The sequence below is a fragment of the Bombus affinis genome, unplaced genomic scaffold, assembly GCF_024516045.1.
Source record: "Bombus affinis isolate iyBomAffi1 unplaced genomic scaffold, iyBomAffi1.2 ctg00000068.1, whole genome shotgun sequence".
Lineage (NCBI taxonomy): Eukaryota > Metazoa > Arthropoda > Insecta > Hymenoptera > Apidae > Bombus > Bombus affinis.
The window spans coordinates 1,081,356-1,096,879 of record NW_026108822.1 but is presented as its reverse complement, the minus strand read 5'-3'; the positions used below and the strand labels follow the sequence as shown (position 1 = coordinate 1,096,879).

The following is a 15,524-nucleotide window of genomic DNA, read 5'->3' as shown; positions in this document are numbered from 1 at the left end:
ATTCTTATATTATTTAACTATACTATTAATGAAATGATTTTATATAACTTGCAATTCAATGGAATAAAAACATGAATGAAATATTTAAACATACCTACGTACATAGATTTCCAATAATTTTAAGTAACTTTATGAATTAACACGTTATAATATATTTTGCATATATATACGGTATATATCTGTTACATTTATCAAAAATGATTCTTGTTCAATTACATTCGCCACTTATATCGCGGAAGCGTAAAATTATTTCAAACAATATGAAAATAATTTATCGTGAAAAATATTTTACGTATTGTTTCTCGTTTTTATCGTAAATTAAGCACGTTCCCATTTCTTGCCATAAGAAATAATGGATAATCGATAACAACAGCGTAACGAAAGTAAAAATTATTGTTCATTCACGTTTTGAACGTAATTTTATCAGCTGTACTTTTTCAGCTACTTTGATTTTACTTAATTTCAAAGAACATATTTAAATAATAGCTGGCTTAACGTATAAAATATAACGTCGAAACATTACCGCGACTGTCTTGAACAGATTTCCGCCTGTAGATGACTTTAAACGTTTCCGTATCTCGTAATTTGCGAGAAACGAATCTCACATACATTTCTACGAGACCTTGCTCTGTCCATCTTGCAGTTCCTTCCTTGATTGACTTTCAAATTTCCCCCTGGATTCTAGGCTGTTTCTGTCATATAGAGTGAAGAGTTCGCTGGCCCTCGAAGCAAAGAGACAAGCACATAGAAAGTCTGCCTTTGGGGTTGGAAGTAAGCATAATTTACGATACGATGATCTAATCCCTTCATCACGCTTGGAATATACATGGTTGCCTGTAAAAGGACGCAGTTTTATATTCAGCAAGTTGCAAAGAAAAGATCTATGTTATTTTGTGATCTTATAGTACTCACTCGAGAGAAAAGGAAATTTTAATCAACGTTATATAATATTGATGAAATCCAATTGCTGGGTCAAGAAGAAGAGAAAAATATCCTTCGCCATTGATAAGAAATATTTGACTTTCTGTTTTAATATACTGCGGGCACGAGAAAATATTTGCGCGTGTCCATATTTTCCAATGAACCGTTTTCCTATCAGCTTTTATATTTCAAATCAAATCCTTATAATCGTATGAAAGTACCACTAAATAATACCAAGTTTAATACCTGTATCATGTATTTATATTCATATTATTTAAATACCTTTCGTAGTCACTGTATAACTGCCATCTGTGGATAATACATAATTCTCTATTTATTCCTTCTGTAGCCGATATTGCACGACATGCATTATTTATTGATTTGTACGTGTGTCCACAATAGGTAGATTTCTCTCTATGTGTATTCATAAAAAAAAATTCGTTGAATTCAAATCAGATGATGGAGGAGATTATTTTATTGGACACGTTTATTCTACCTATTCTATCGAGGGTTCGATTTAAACGTTCGATTTAAATGTTAAATAAAAAGTACGGTATATCAAATAAATAGGATTAATTTTTGGATCTACGCTTATCAGATATTTAATACTTCTCTCATTAAACATGTACTACAAATTTACGGAGTTTTAGATTACTTCCTTGTAACATTCTCTCTCTCTCTCTCTCTATATATATATATATATGTATTTATATATATATATATAAATATACAAATATGTACATATATGTAAGATAGTAATCCGGGGATAATTCAGGGATCTATTCTGTAGTCTAAAAATCGAGTTTTTATTATGGAGTAAATAATAAAATACAAAAATAAACAACAATTAATATGCGTCTATAACAATAAATAACAATAATTATATAAACGGGAAATAAGAAGTCTTTAGTACAATGTTTACCTGAAAATCGAGAATCGATTTTCAACGTCCTGAGCTACCGATCTTTCTTCTTCAGTCTTTAAAGTTTTAAATAACTATTCCGTAACCTTGTTTGTCTCTAATGTAACTCTCTGTCCGTCCGTTCGGGAAAAACGTGCTTCTTAAAATGATCGTCCATAAAACAAAAGAAGGTCTGTCCGTGAAACACAGCCTGTCGTGCTACCCGTAAAACAAAAAGAATCCCTATCCTACATGAACTCTAGGGAGTTTACACCGCCCCTCGAATGGGGAGTGGAACAGATTCCCTTCAGATCCCCGATTACCGTTATCCACTTCATATATGGAGTTTGAAATCCTTCTTAGAATTATGAAAGGTCCTTTCCTAATTTCTTCCAGCTTATTTCTATTCATTTTTTTTCCGTTATGGGTGAAGACCATATCACCGATTTTAAATTCGTGTTCTCTTCTTTTTTTATCGTATTTTTGTTTGTTGATTTCGAAATTTCTTGTTGAGTTTTTGAATGCTTCTTCTCTGTCTCTTTTTAGGTTTATCTTATTCACCATTATTTCCTTAGGGACGATTTCAATCATTTTTCCATTCAGTAAATGATTTGGGGCAAACCCCGTTACACTGTGTCTGGTGTTATTGTTTTCTTCTACGCTTTCTTCTGTGATTTTTGTCCAGTTTCTCTTATTTTCGTCTGAATTACATCTGATCCTGTTTACTAATGTTTGATTTACCCTTTTGTTCAGTCCATTGGAGGATGGGCAGTCTGTCGAGGTGAAAATTAATTTAATGTTCCTTTTCCTCGTATACTCTTGAATTTCTTTGGATGTCATTACTGGGTATCGGTCTGCAAGGATAATTTTTATGCAATCAGTTTCTCCTGTCGAGTCTATAAGTTTTATGATATCTTCTGTGTGTTGTGTTTTCGATGTGGACATAAAAACAGCCCTTGAAAAATGATCGATGAGTATGTGCATGTATTTCTTTGGTGAGTTGTTATTGGGTGAAATCGACCTGGGAAATTCAGTGCTTCATAAATCACACAAGGTTGTTTCTTGGGCGGTGGCTCTGGCTTTCTGTCCAATCTTGCGTTACTCCCTTGTGTTTTTCTTCCCTTCGTCTGATATTGCCCCAAGAATCCGATTAAGCCATTTGTTGATTGTACTGTTTCTTTATCGATTTTATCTTGAATGTGTATGGGTAATCCAATAACAATTAGATTTATCCCTGTCTCTTCAGAAGTCTTCCTCCTTACTTCCAATATTAATCATTCCTTTTTTATGGCATATTCAGTGAATGAACCTGAAATGTATTTAAAGTTATAAGCGTATCGTACTGCAGACCAACCTTTATTGCCAGAGGCTTTTTGAACTGCCACCTTCCAATTTTCCCAGTTGTATTCTTCATCCTTCAGCAGATTTGTCTGGTACCATTCTGATGCTGTTTTTCCCAAATATTTCTTCAAATTCTTGATCCTTTTTTCATCAGTTTGGATTTTGTATTTTTGGTATTCGGTTTCATACTCATATTAGAGTATGGAAGGGATGCGTATGTGAAATATGAATATTTCATACTCCAATCTGTGGCTTTTTGCGTTCCATCAAATTGTTTTATGACAAAGTCTGTGCCTTCTCTCTCATGCATGTTTTGTTTCTGGAAGATCTCTAATAATGTTTCTGTTTGAAGATTGGGCTTTTCGATTTCGGTCTTTATTTTCCTTGTGGGGATGATCTCCGATTCTTCTAAGTAAATATCTCGAAACACGAAGTTTAAACTTGTACCGATGTATGACGCTGCCGTTGCGTCATCCATCGTGAGTGCAATGTTTCTGTAATGGCTTACCTTGGTTAAGTTGTTTGCGGCTTTCTTCACTATCGATAAACTGAATAACCGCGGATGATGATCTCTTGCTTGATATTCTGGAGGAAAGACATCACATACTTCATCTTCTGGTTTTCTTATGAATTCTTATGGATTCTATTTTCTCCCCATTGCGTTCTCGTTCACGGCGATACGTAGCTTCACTTTTAACGGCATGGCGTAGTGAAAATCGATTTGTAAGATGGTAATTTGGTGATAATTCAGGATCGATTCTGTAGTCTGAAAATCGAGTTTTTATTATGAAGTAAATAATAAAATACAAAAATAAACGACAATTAATATGCGTTTATAACAATAAATAACAATAATTATATAAACGGGAAATAACAAGTCTTTAGTACAATGTTTACCTGAAAATCGAGAATCGATTTTCAACGTCCTGAGCTACCGATCTTTCTTCTTCAGTCTTTAAAATCTTAAATAACTATTCCGTAACCTTGTTTGTCTCTAATGTAACTCTCTGTCCGTCCGTTCGGGAAAAACGTGCTTCTTAAAATGGTCGTCCGTAAAACAAGGGAAGATCGGTCTGTCCGTGAAACACAGCCTGTCGTGCTACCCGCGAAACAAAAAGAATCCCTATCCTACATGAAATCTAGGGAGCTTGCATATATATATGTATCCTTTTAAAATTCTAAAAAATTATACAGATTCATAAAAATATAGTTAAAGACTTTGTAATATAGCGGTTTTTAAATAAATATATATAGTTTTTAAATAAATGTTAAATTTCTTCCGACTATTCGTATCACATTACGATTATGCTCTTTTAGTTCTATAGCTTACGAAGTTAGTTTAGAAGTCGAGGCTTACCTCACAGGCTTACACAAAAGTATTGGTTGAAGTTTTCCTATCAAAAAAAAAAAAAAAAAAAGTAAAAAAAAGGAAAAAGTTGTAATCGCTTTAATCCACAGGTTGTAGTTAACACGTTTGTGTTTCGATTTAAAAGTTAATTCAATTAATCCATAATATCGAAATGTTGCTAACTGTTATTTTATATTTTTTTTATATTATTTGATATTTAATCGTTTGATGAATACCATAGATATCTGATATTTAATCATTTAGATGAATTTCATAGATATGTAATATTTCATCGTTAGATGCGCTCCATCAAAGTTTAATATTCATCCGCCCACGTACTCTAAGGGAAGATTTCATATAAACTAATATTCATAACGTTTTAAGACATTTATAAAATAATTACGTAACACTTTATGTTAATTTGGAAATTTAAATAAATTAGAGAATTATCAACACCATTCGTTGTTATAACGATGCTTAATAACTCGGAATACAAACAGCTTTCAAGTAATCGGATAAAATTTATCATGCTGCTAAAGTAAAAGTATGATTTATACAAGGTAAAATCTCCTTTGTAAGTAGTGTGATGCTCGTAATGTCAGGCACACGAAGTATACACGCATATTATATCACGTAATTTCAGCTTTATTCCATCTCTTAATCGCTTGGTTTGAAGAAGCCGTAAGTAACAAGCGAAGCCATAGCGTAAAATAGTTTTATTAAACTTGTAAACAAATACAAGAAATATAGTCGTAGTATCCAACTGCAAGTTCAAATGCGAAAAATAACGTTCGGGAAAATTTGTGACATGGTGAGAAATTTTATACTCATATCCTAAATTGATAACATATATATTATTTGTAGAAAATTATATTTATTTGTATATATGTAAACATAATATCTATTAATGAAAAAGTTAATTAAGAAATATTCTATTATTATTACTATTCGTATCAATTATTTTTCATTTAATAAAAAACTAGTGTACACCAACTCATGTTCATTCTACTGATCTTATTTTTACGGTTCGAAATATATATATCGAATTTCGATTTTCCATCGTGTTTCGCTTATGATTCGTAAATATTAATTAGCATGCGATTAATTGGTGTTATAATTCAGAATGTTCGATATTCATTTACATTTATATTACTTTCACGTTATAGTTAAATATTTAACGTTGGTTAAATATTTTATTATTTGAAAGACTTGTGTCTATACTTCATATGCGACAAAAATTGAGAATTATTCACGTTTTTTAATTTAACGATCCTACTTTTATTTCAATTAAATCTCGATTCTTAAACTTTCATTTATTCGCGTCAAAATTAAATCCTAAGCTTCAATCCTACGCTTCCCTATGTAAAAACCTTTTAATCCTTATTTTTCGAATAGTTTGCGAGAATTGATCTTCGCGCAAGAATTAACGCCACTCAAGTACTAATTGATTCCATCTCCAGAGCGCTTAAGTGACATTCGATTGTCGCTTGAGTAGTTCTTATCCTCGCTGTAAAATACGACAGAATTTCGATTCCTCGATCATTAATTACATTATGAGACTACTTTCTCACGCTTTTCCATTCCACGCCGTGATTCCGCTCGCCTAACTACTCTTTCGCTATAGCGCCGATCAGACTTTCAACAAGGTAACGATTAATCTCGATAATGAAATTTCCGTCACTATCGCAATAAAAAAGATTATTCTACGTTAAGCTATATCTTCTTTTATTAATTGACAGAATGCATCGATACGTTGATCGCCACGTGAATTTTATAGATTTTGGCCAATAGATCGAATAGAAACACAGAGTGTGATTCTACGTGAAAAATAAGAAAGATAGGAAAAACACCTGGTATGATTTATTACAATTAATTTTTTTTCATCCGAGGATCGAAATTGAGGATTTAACCGGTGTACTGAAATTTTTACAAATTTTATTCCACATTTTCCACTCGGTTTTTCACGTAGAATCAGTAATTGCTCGCTTCTGCCGCAATATTTTTCAGCCCATTTACATTATTAAAAGAAACGTTTTACTTTTCCAAGGTATTGTATTACATTCGCGCACTCTTCTCCGACAACGTTACCTAATTCTTCATATCGTCGGAAATTCCTTGGCCCATTATTCGCGTTTCATTCGTTGGAAACTTGCGTTAATTTGTTCGCCAACTGGAAGTTGCATAAGTCCGTCGATTTTTATTTCCACGAACTGTTAGAATAGGATAAAATTTTGTTGCCATAAATTGTATTTAACGCGGAGTTATCAACCACGAGCTATTGTATAAAGCTTATTACTTATTGTATAGAACTTTTACTATATCGTAGATCAATAACGTACTAAGATTATGAAAAATAATTTCACGTGGCTGAGATACGACGGAGATTCGGAAGATTTTGGAGATTTATGCTCGTAATATTAAGACTTATGTACGCGACTCGAATATTTATGTATTCTCCTTCAATATCCTTAATCCCTTCGATATGACCTATAAAATTTACAAATTGCCATTTTAACACAATTCAAATATAATTCACGTGGACTACACGCGAACGATGTGGTTTCGAATTTATTAACTAAGCGTTATACTTCCTCAATGTGGACATTACTTATGTACATGGAATGTACGATTATAGTTAGAAACGTGGCTGAAAATACAGATTTGTTAATGCTATAAGTTACAGTTGCACAATGATGAGTCATAGCAGAAGAGATTACCATAACTTCGAATATAACTTTTATCGTTACAATTCTATGTTAACGTTGTATTTGCATCTGACAGTTTGTTGAATTGCGTAATATCACGAAGATGGCGAACTAAGTTTAACTTGGTTTAAGAATATAAGTTTAACGATAAGTGAAATCTACCAGTTTCTTCTCTTTTTTCTTCTTTTTTTCTTTTTATTTTGCTTATTTCCTTATTTCGTGAGTTTCGTATAATTCTTATCTATCCAGGAATAATTTAAATGTAGAAAACAATTCAACGAAATGAGAAATATACGTTTGTTTCATGTACGATTAAAAAATTGCATCCGACGAATTTAATATATCAATTAATAAGTATTATATTTGTTTGGAATGTTATTTCTGCAAAATTGTTTAGAATTGTTCTTTGGATATTTAATAATACGTATCTTGTAAGTTAACGAAGATACTCGTGATTTGTTGTTGTTTTTTTTTTTATTCATTAATGTAATGAATAAAACTTTTACATACTGCTCTGTCCGCTAAAATAAATTCAGATATTATGGAGGTTTCAAATACGTAACGACAAGAAGATATTGTGCCTGGAAAATAGTAGTAAATGTTGAATATGTCGATGTTAAAACGTCTTTAATATATTCGGTATAAATATATCGAATTTAATTTATTTTCAAATTACATTATTATTTAATGCTCGCGATTAACAACCATTTCCAATTACATATTTAATGATGCATCTATTATCAGAACTTATTAAAACATCGCATCTCATCGAAGATCACGTTATTCTGTGATTGTTTCGTACTCGCTACGTTTTATGTACGTACACGTAATGAGAATTAAAATTTATCGAAGGAGGAGCTGCGGTCTGCGAATAATTTTTTAACAAAAGCGAAAAAAAGAATCGTGTTAAATCTAACTAAGTATCTCTGTCTGTTGTTACAAATATTACGTTAAAATTGTGTACGAGACGAATAAATCGTAGAGAAATGGGGAATCGAAGAGGCAATTATGGCATAGAAATTAACAGGAAAAAATAATCTTATCTGTTAATTTTTATAGGATAGTTTGCTTTTTAATTTTTATCTATAGGCATAAGAGTAACCATTAGAAATACTTATAGAAATTTAATGGAATTTTCTGTTAAAATTACATCTACCTTGATTGAAGGAAATTTTAATTAATTTCATTCTTAAAACTCAACGAATCAAAGTAAATGCTTAACATTCGTCATACATTAATTGAATTCGCTAAAATTGATGTACCAAATACATTTCACCATGATGAAAATGTTTTAACGTTTGCATCGATATAATAGCGTTTGTACTGGTGTATTTATCGATGATATGTTTACTTGAAATACGTGAAAACAAAGTATAGCTACAACAGACTGTGTAAAAACAGAATGTAAATTATTGAACGTACTTTCGTACTGTGACGATAAATCGTGGGGATTGTTAATGAATTATTATGCACTCGGTAATAAAATACGCTTGCAAAATACAACATCTTTTTGCATGGAAGCTTTGATATTAATATTAAATATGCAAACAGGATATACAGCGTGATGAAGGCTATTCATTTAGTTTGCTTATTACTTTATAGAATGTTATAAACGTTAACTTCATATAGTTTAAGAAAATTATCACGGAATACACGTCACGTTGCACATGGAACATTTGCGGTGACATTTCAAAGGCTGATTAACAGAATGTTATTATTGTGCCGTAGAGAAATACGATTAGTGCGCGGAATTTACTCGAAACTATAGTAGAAAAATGGTAATACGGCGTTTATTTAATTAGAATTTCATTTTACGTTTTAATCATTCTTAAGCAACCTTCCTCTTCTATATTTGTAAAAGAGGAAACGAACACCTCGCTTTTTTTCTTCTGGTAACTTCAATCTTGTAATTTTGCTAATAACTTAACGTTATAATAACTAAGATTAATATATTGTATAATAAAAATCCGTAATTCTTTCGAAGATTGACGTTATGTAAGGGTAAAGCTGTAAGTAAACGTTGGTTTATAGATATGAACGTTAACGGTATAGCAAACGTTTATTAAAGTAATAACGCAAATAATAAATGAAACATTTCCTTAAAAATGAAAGCATGCGTTGATCGAATGCAGTTGATTGTTACGTTTGACAGCCTATAAAATTTTTCTGAGAGTCGTGTTAAATAATGAACGTAAAAAATATTACTTTTTGCATGATTTATCATTAAACATGTTTGTTTAATAGAGCGAGTAAAACAGTCCCGGAAGGATTTGAGTTCTCATCGACTCTTTTTTCCCAGAAATTACGCTCTTGGTGCAACAATTTCAACAATTTTCAGCAGTTGCCAAAATTATTTTAATACAACTTTCAGCTGAAAAATTGTAAGAAATTGTTAGAATTTAATATTAGGAAAAAACGTAATATCGATGTTAAAAGAATTTATAAAGCGACACAGAAAGGACTTATTAATTTCTCGAAGGCAATTGAAAAGAAAAGCATGTTTCTGTTTTTGGGAAGCTTTTAAAGTCAGGTGTTCCATATTAAGTGCAATTAACTTGCAGATATTTATATTTGCGCAGTTCCTTCATTTTGAAATATTCGCAAAATTTGCTGCATATTTCGTGTTCGTTCCATCTTCCGAAATGAAAATAAAAATTTTTATTCAATGTCTGAATATATTTCATTATATTCCATCTTTCTCATGATTGAAAGTTTCTTCTTCTTTTTAATAATTATATCGTAGCAAATACACAAAGATATTCATATTCATACACAAAGATATAGATATTCATACACACAAATCATAAGATATTCATACACAAACATATTCAAGATATATATAGATAAGATTTATTTCATCCTCTACGTTTCCTAAACGTTTCATGGACTTTTGCATTTTTAAAATTCCCACAAATGCACGAACATCCGCGATCTAATAATCTAACGATGAGTCCGCTATTTCGGAAGATATTTCTATATTTTGGGTAAATCGTTGCTTTGTAATATTTGACATAAGAGAAGCTCGTTAACGAACGCGTAACGTCAGATATCCACGTTTACCGCGACTCTTTCAGGAGAAGAACTTTGCAGCTAGGAGAGTTTTAAGGAACTTTTAATTTAGAAGAATTTTAAAGAACGACCGTAACATGTATATTCCGACGCAAATGTCGTTCCTGATAGGAGAATCACACAGTCGAGTTCAGCAATCGAATCGATGTTCAACAGATGCGAGGGCAGAAGCAGACGAAGAATAAAGAGAGAATAAACACGCACTCGTTAAATCAGCGCAACGAGTAAAGTAGATCTAGCCATTATTCCGTTCTGAAAAGGAAGACGAATGGAAGAGGAAAGGAAGGTTCAAAAGAGCATCGTTCGCTTTGATTATTGACACACGCTCACGCTAATAACGGTCATTGAAAGGCGAACGGAGAATGAGAATTATTGAAACTTGGAAATATCGAAAGCTTGAAGCTTCGCTAATTAAGAGAAGTCAACTGTCATAAACATCGATGAAGATCCTATCGACGGAAAGTTAGGAAATTTAATCTTTTCCCTTTACTTTTGACTCGAACGCGAACAGTTTGATCTGTTTCTCGTTTGAGGAACGACCTAACGAGTATACAGAGTCTTTCGCGTACATTACTCGTCGGAAGTTTCGAGTCATTGCGCGTTTCATCAAATTTTGCAGAATTTAAAGAATCGAAGACTTCGCTTTGATAAATTTTTAATTAAAGAAACGTATAGTCGAGTGCAGGCGATTATTGCTGATAACTGTAACATTTATTTTAGTAACGAAATTGACAGGAGATTTGGCATAGATAATACAGGAAAAGTATTTTAAGCTTTCCATATACGAGGGAGAAAAAGTTTAATTATTTATATCGTAAAGTGGCGTCAGGGAAAACCGGTGTCTTATTTCATGAATCTGAGTCTTCTATCGAGTAAACGTTCCTCTTTAATAAAGTCTATAACGTGTTAGAACGATACAACAATTTTAGTTATTCCGTAGAGTATTACGACAACAGTCTTAGACCATTTGCATGATGATCAGGATCGCATGGTCAAGCAGACAAGTAAGTGTCACAGTGTAAAAGAAAAATAGTATCGGTGCATGACGTAGGGATGATGTACGGTGGTAAAGCGAAAGCTGAAGGACATTCGAATAAAAAGAAATAATAAAAAGAAAATAGTTATCGGTTATACAATGTGAACAAAATTACGTACGTGTTTGGAGCAACGACGTTGCCTACTACAGTTGTACGGTAACGAGCCTTTAGAATTTAAAGCCTGGATATTACTCTCGCGATGCTCGTCGATTATACGATGGACATTTTTCTAATAGTTTACAGTAAAAATATTCCTACGTCCAATAGATTGAATTTCAAGTTGAAAAATAATATTAGAAAAGACTGAAAACTTCACGATTCCTAGGATTACGTGTAGCATTGCGTCTGCGGAGCCAGAAAATTGATCCACCGATTGGTCTCAAAGGAAAGTTATTTATAAGTCAAAGAGTATCGTATTGCATCGTTCTTTCTTTATTCGAAGCACTCGGGAACGTTCGCTGTAAACATTTCCATTGTATCGCGATCAACGAAGAATGATTCGTTTCGTAACTATAATCGCATTTTCATCCATAATGGACAAGACGAAACAAAGCGAAAGGAAAGTTGTACGTTCTCAATTACTCCTATACGGAACAAAGATCAGAAGTTATAAGTTATAGTCATAAGGGGCGACTTAATTGAAAATTACTTGACATCACGCGTTGCTCGAGAGCGAAGTTACGCGGATGTTTATATCGTCTGGGAGTCCCAGAGCAGCAGTTAAGGGTTAATATCGAGAGCGCAGCGATGGTAAACGTTATAATAATACAAAGTTCCGATATTCTCTAACTCTAACCATTCTACAAATTTCATCTTTAAACGGTATCGTGATCTGGTCCTGGTTTAACCAATTGGCTGTTTTCCACGAGTATACTCGTCACGAGTTCCGCCTGGGCAGGCGACCTAAACGGACGTGCGAAACAGTGCTCCAGTGAAAGTGCGGCAAGAGAGAAGAGATAGGGACAAAGTTAAAGCCAAAAATAGACAAAAAGTGGAATCATGCAGATTCCACCAATAAAAATAATTAACTCCGGTGAAACATTTTTCATAAATAAAGCTACAGACTCTACATATGTAGAGAAAAATGATGACATTATGGAAACAACACAATCAGACGAAGAGCAAAACATACCAATACACCAGGAAGAAAGCTGGACGGTGGCAACCTCCAGCAAAAAACGGAAGGTAACCCCGCTCGCAAGCGCGAGGAAAATTGATACATATGAAAAAAAACAATGGCTACAAGATATCAAACTGCACAATCCATTCAGCGCACTGCCAGAAGAGGCAGCAACGGACCCAACGGAAAGTCCGACAAACCGTACACCCAAACCACCACCCATATACGTAGACGCAAAAATAATTGACCCCCTCATCGAACTGCTAAACAACATCGCAGGAAAAGACAACTACATCATCAAACAGATAAAAATAGATCAGGTTAAAGTACAAACCAACACCCCAGAAACATTCAGAAAAATTACAAGATCACTAAAGGAAAAAAATGCAGCATATCACACTTTTCAGCTCAAAACAGACAAAAGCTACAAAGCAGTAATCAGGGGACTACACCCAAAAACAAATACTGGAAAAATAAGTGAAGAACTGGCAAAAATCGGACACCAAGTAAGGTCAATAAATAACATAAACAAATACGATACCAAACAACCACTACCGCTATTCCTAGTTGAACTAGAACCTAAAAACAACAATAAGGAAATATACGATATAGAAAAATTACTAAACACAATAGTAAAAGTGGAGCCACCCAGGCATAAAAAAGAAATCCCACAATGCATAAGATGCCAACAATACGGACACACCAAAAATTATTGTAATAGAACCCCGGCATGCGTTAAATGCGCAAAAAATCATCTCACGACACACTGCCCATCCACGGGAAAAATTGAGGAGGTTAAATGCTACAACTGTAACGGAAACCACCCAGCCAGCTATAAAGGATGTGAAGTAAGAAAACAATTACAACGTAAACTGTTCCCGCCCCTACGAAGCAGAACAATCACTAACACACAAGCCCAACAGGACAGCACAAATCCTGAAATAATTCCAAGTACAGAGCAAGCAACAAACACCAAACCTATCAGCACCAACACCATTGGTGGTCTAAGCTATGCTCAAATAACCAGCCAATCAACACATACACACAACCAATACCACAGCAATAATAACAATGACACTGCAGAAATCAAAGAACTACTCAAACAATCCATAAAGAACACCGAAATGCTAACCAGAATGATAAGCGAACAAAATGCAGTATTAAAACAGCAAACTCAACAAATCACAGTCATGCTACAACTAATTACAAACGTGCTAAGCAAAAAATAAAAACGGACACTCTAAAAATAGCAGCCTGGAACTCAAATGGCCTGCAACAACGAGCCCTCGAAATTAAAACATTCATATACAATAACAATATAGACATACTACTTGTCTCAGAAACACACTTCACTACAAAAAGCTACTTGAAAATACCATACTACACCATATATGATACCAAACACCCCTCAGGAAAAGCTCACGGAGGGACAGCAGTGATAGTCAGAAACGATATCAAACATTATCTACACAGCCAAGTTAACAAAGAATATTTACAAGCAACCACTGTCACAGTTCAAACTAGCAGCAACTACATCCAGTTGTCAGCAGTATATGTGCCTCCGCGACACAAAATAACAACACAAATGTGGGAAGAATACTTCCAGGACCTAGGGGACAAGTACATCGCAGCGGGAGACTACAACTCAAAGCACACGCTTTGGGGGTCAAGAAACATTACACCTCGAGGTAGAACACTGGAAAAATACATAAGAAATAATAACCTCAATATATTATCCACAGGAACACCGACACATTGGCCGACTGACCTGAACAAAAAACCAGATCTTCTGGACTTTGCAGTTACAAGGGGACTAAACACAAATAAACTAAAAATAACACCCAACCTCGAGCTCAGCTCCGATCATACACCCATAATAATTGAATACAGAAACAAACCAATTCACTATAGCAAACCAGAAACACTATGCAACAAAACCACCAAATGGCAAACTTTCAAAGAAATAATAGAAAGCAAAATAAACTGCAACATCCCGTTAAAAACTCCCGAACACATAGAACAGGCAGTAGCAACATTGACAGCAACTATTCAGGAAGCAGCAAGGACAACCACTACTCCCGAACCAACCAGCAGACAAACAATAACAATCCCGCAAGAAATACTCGACAAAATCAAAGAAAAAAGAAAAGCAAAAGCAAAATGGCAAAAATACAGAACCCGAGAAAACAAAAAACACTTAAACAAACTTGCAAAAGAAATAAAAAACAAAATAAAGGAGCACAACGATAACGAATTCGCAAAGTTCATAGGGACACTCTCCACACACGAGAACACCAACTACTCACTATGGAAAGCCACGAAAAAAATAAGGAAGCCAATAATACCCGTCCCGGCAATCAGAAAAGCAGATAACACATGGGCAAGAAGCAACGAAGAACAAGCTGAAGAATTCTCCAACCACCTCTGCAACACATTCACACCACACATTATCAACAACAGCAACCTCAAAAGTCATACGGAGGAGGATCCACAAACCACTACTACCACAGCCGACAAGGAATACACCATACCTAAAACATCGGCACAAGAAATTAGAAACATAATTGATAAAACAAAAAACAACAAAGCGCCAGGAATCGACCTAATCAATGGTAAAATCTTGAAAAACCTTCCGCCAAAAGCAATAAGACTAATTACAATAATATTCAATGCAATTCTAAGAATTCAATACTTCCCCAAACCATGGAAATTAGCACAAATCAAAATGTTACATAAACCAGGCAAAGACCCGCACCAAACTGCATCCTACAGACCAATATCACTGCTCCCAGTATTTTCCAAAATACTGGAAAAGATAATATACGACCGCATAAAACTAATAATAGAGACAAAAAAACTAATACCGGATCACCAATTTGGTTTCAGAAACAAACACTCCACGATAGAGCAAATGCACAGGCTTATAAACGAAATAATAGTAGCACTAGAAAACAAGGAATACTGCACAGCCCTCTTTATAGACATAGAGAAAGCATTCGATAAAATTAACCATGAAAGTCTACTACAAACAATTAGGAAACAATTCCCGGAGCAAATACACCACTTAATAAAATCCTACCTA

The 15,524-nt window shown here is 33.9% G+C and overlaps 2 long non-coding RNA genes across 3 annotated transcripts; both read right to left on the bottom strand.

Annotated features, from left to right (window-relative positions):
• Positions 1–679: 679 nt before the first annotated feature.
• On the bottom strand, positions 680–1,017 carry LOC126926988 (uncharacterized). Its single transcript, XR_007715049.1, has 2 exons — positions 913–1,017; positions 680–834 (listed from the first exon to the last, which is right to left on the bottom strand). It is a non-coding gene; the product is annotated as an uncharacterized LOC126926988 (long non-coding RNA).
• Positions 1,018–1,020: 3 nt separating this feature from the next.
• Positions 1,021–4,256, bottom strand: LOC126926997 (uncharacterized). 2 transcript variants are annotated; one of them, XR_007715057.1, is made up of 3 exons: positions 4,061–4,256; positions 1,204–1,712; positions 1,021–1,121 (listed from the first exon to the last, which is right to left on the bottom strand). It is a non-coding gene; the product is annotated as an uncharacterized LOC126926997 (long non-coding RNA). The 2 variants fall into 2 exon arrangements; XR_007715058.1 differs by lacking the exon at positions 4,061–4,256 and adding an exon at positions 1,844–1,923.
• Between the last annotated feature and the right edge of the window lie 11,268 nt (positions 4,257–15,524).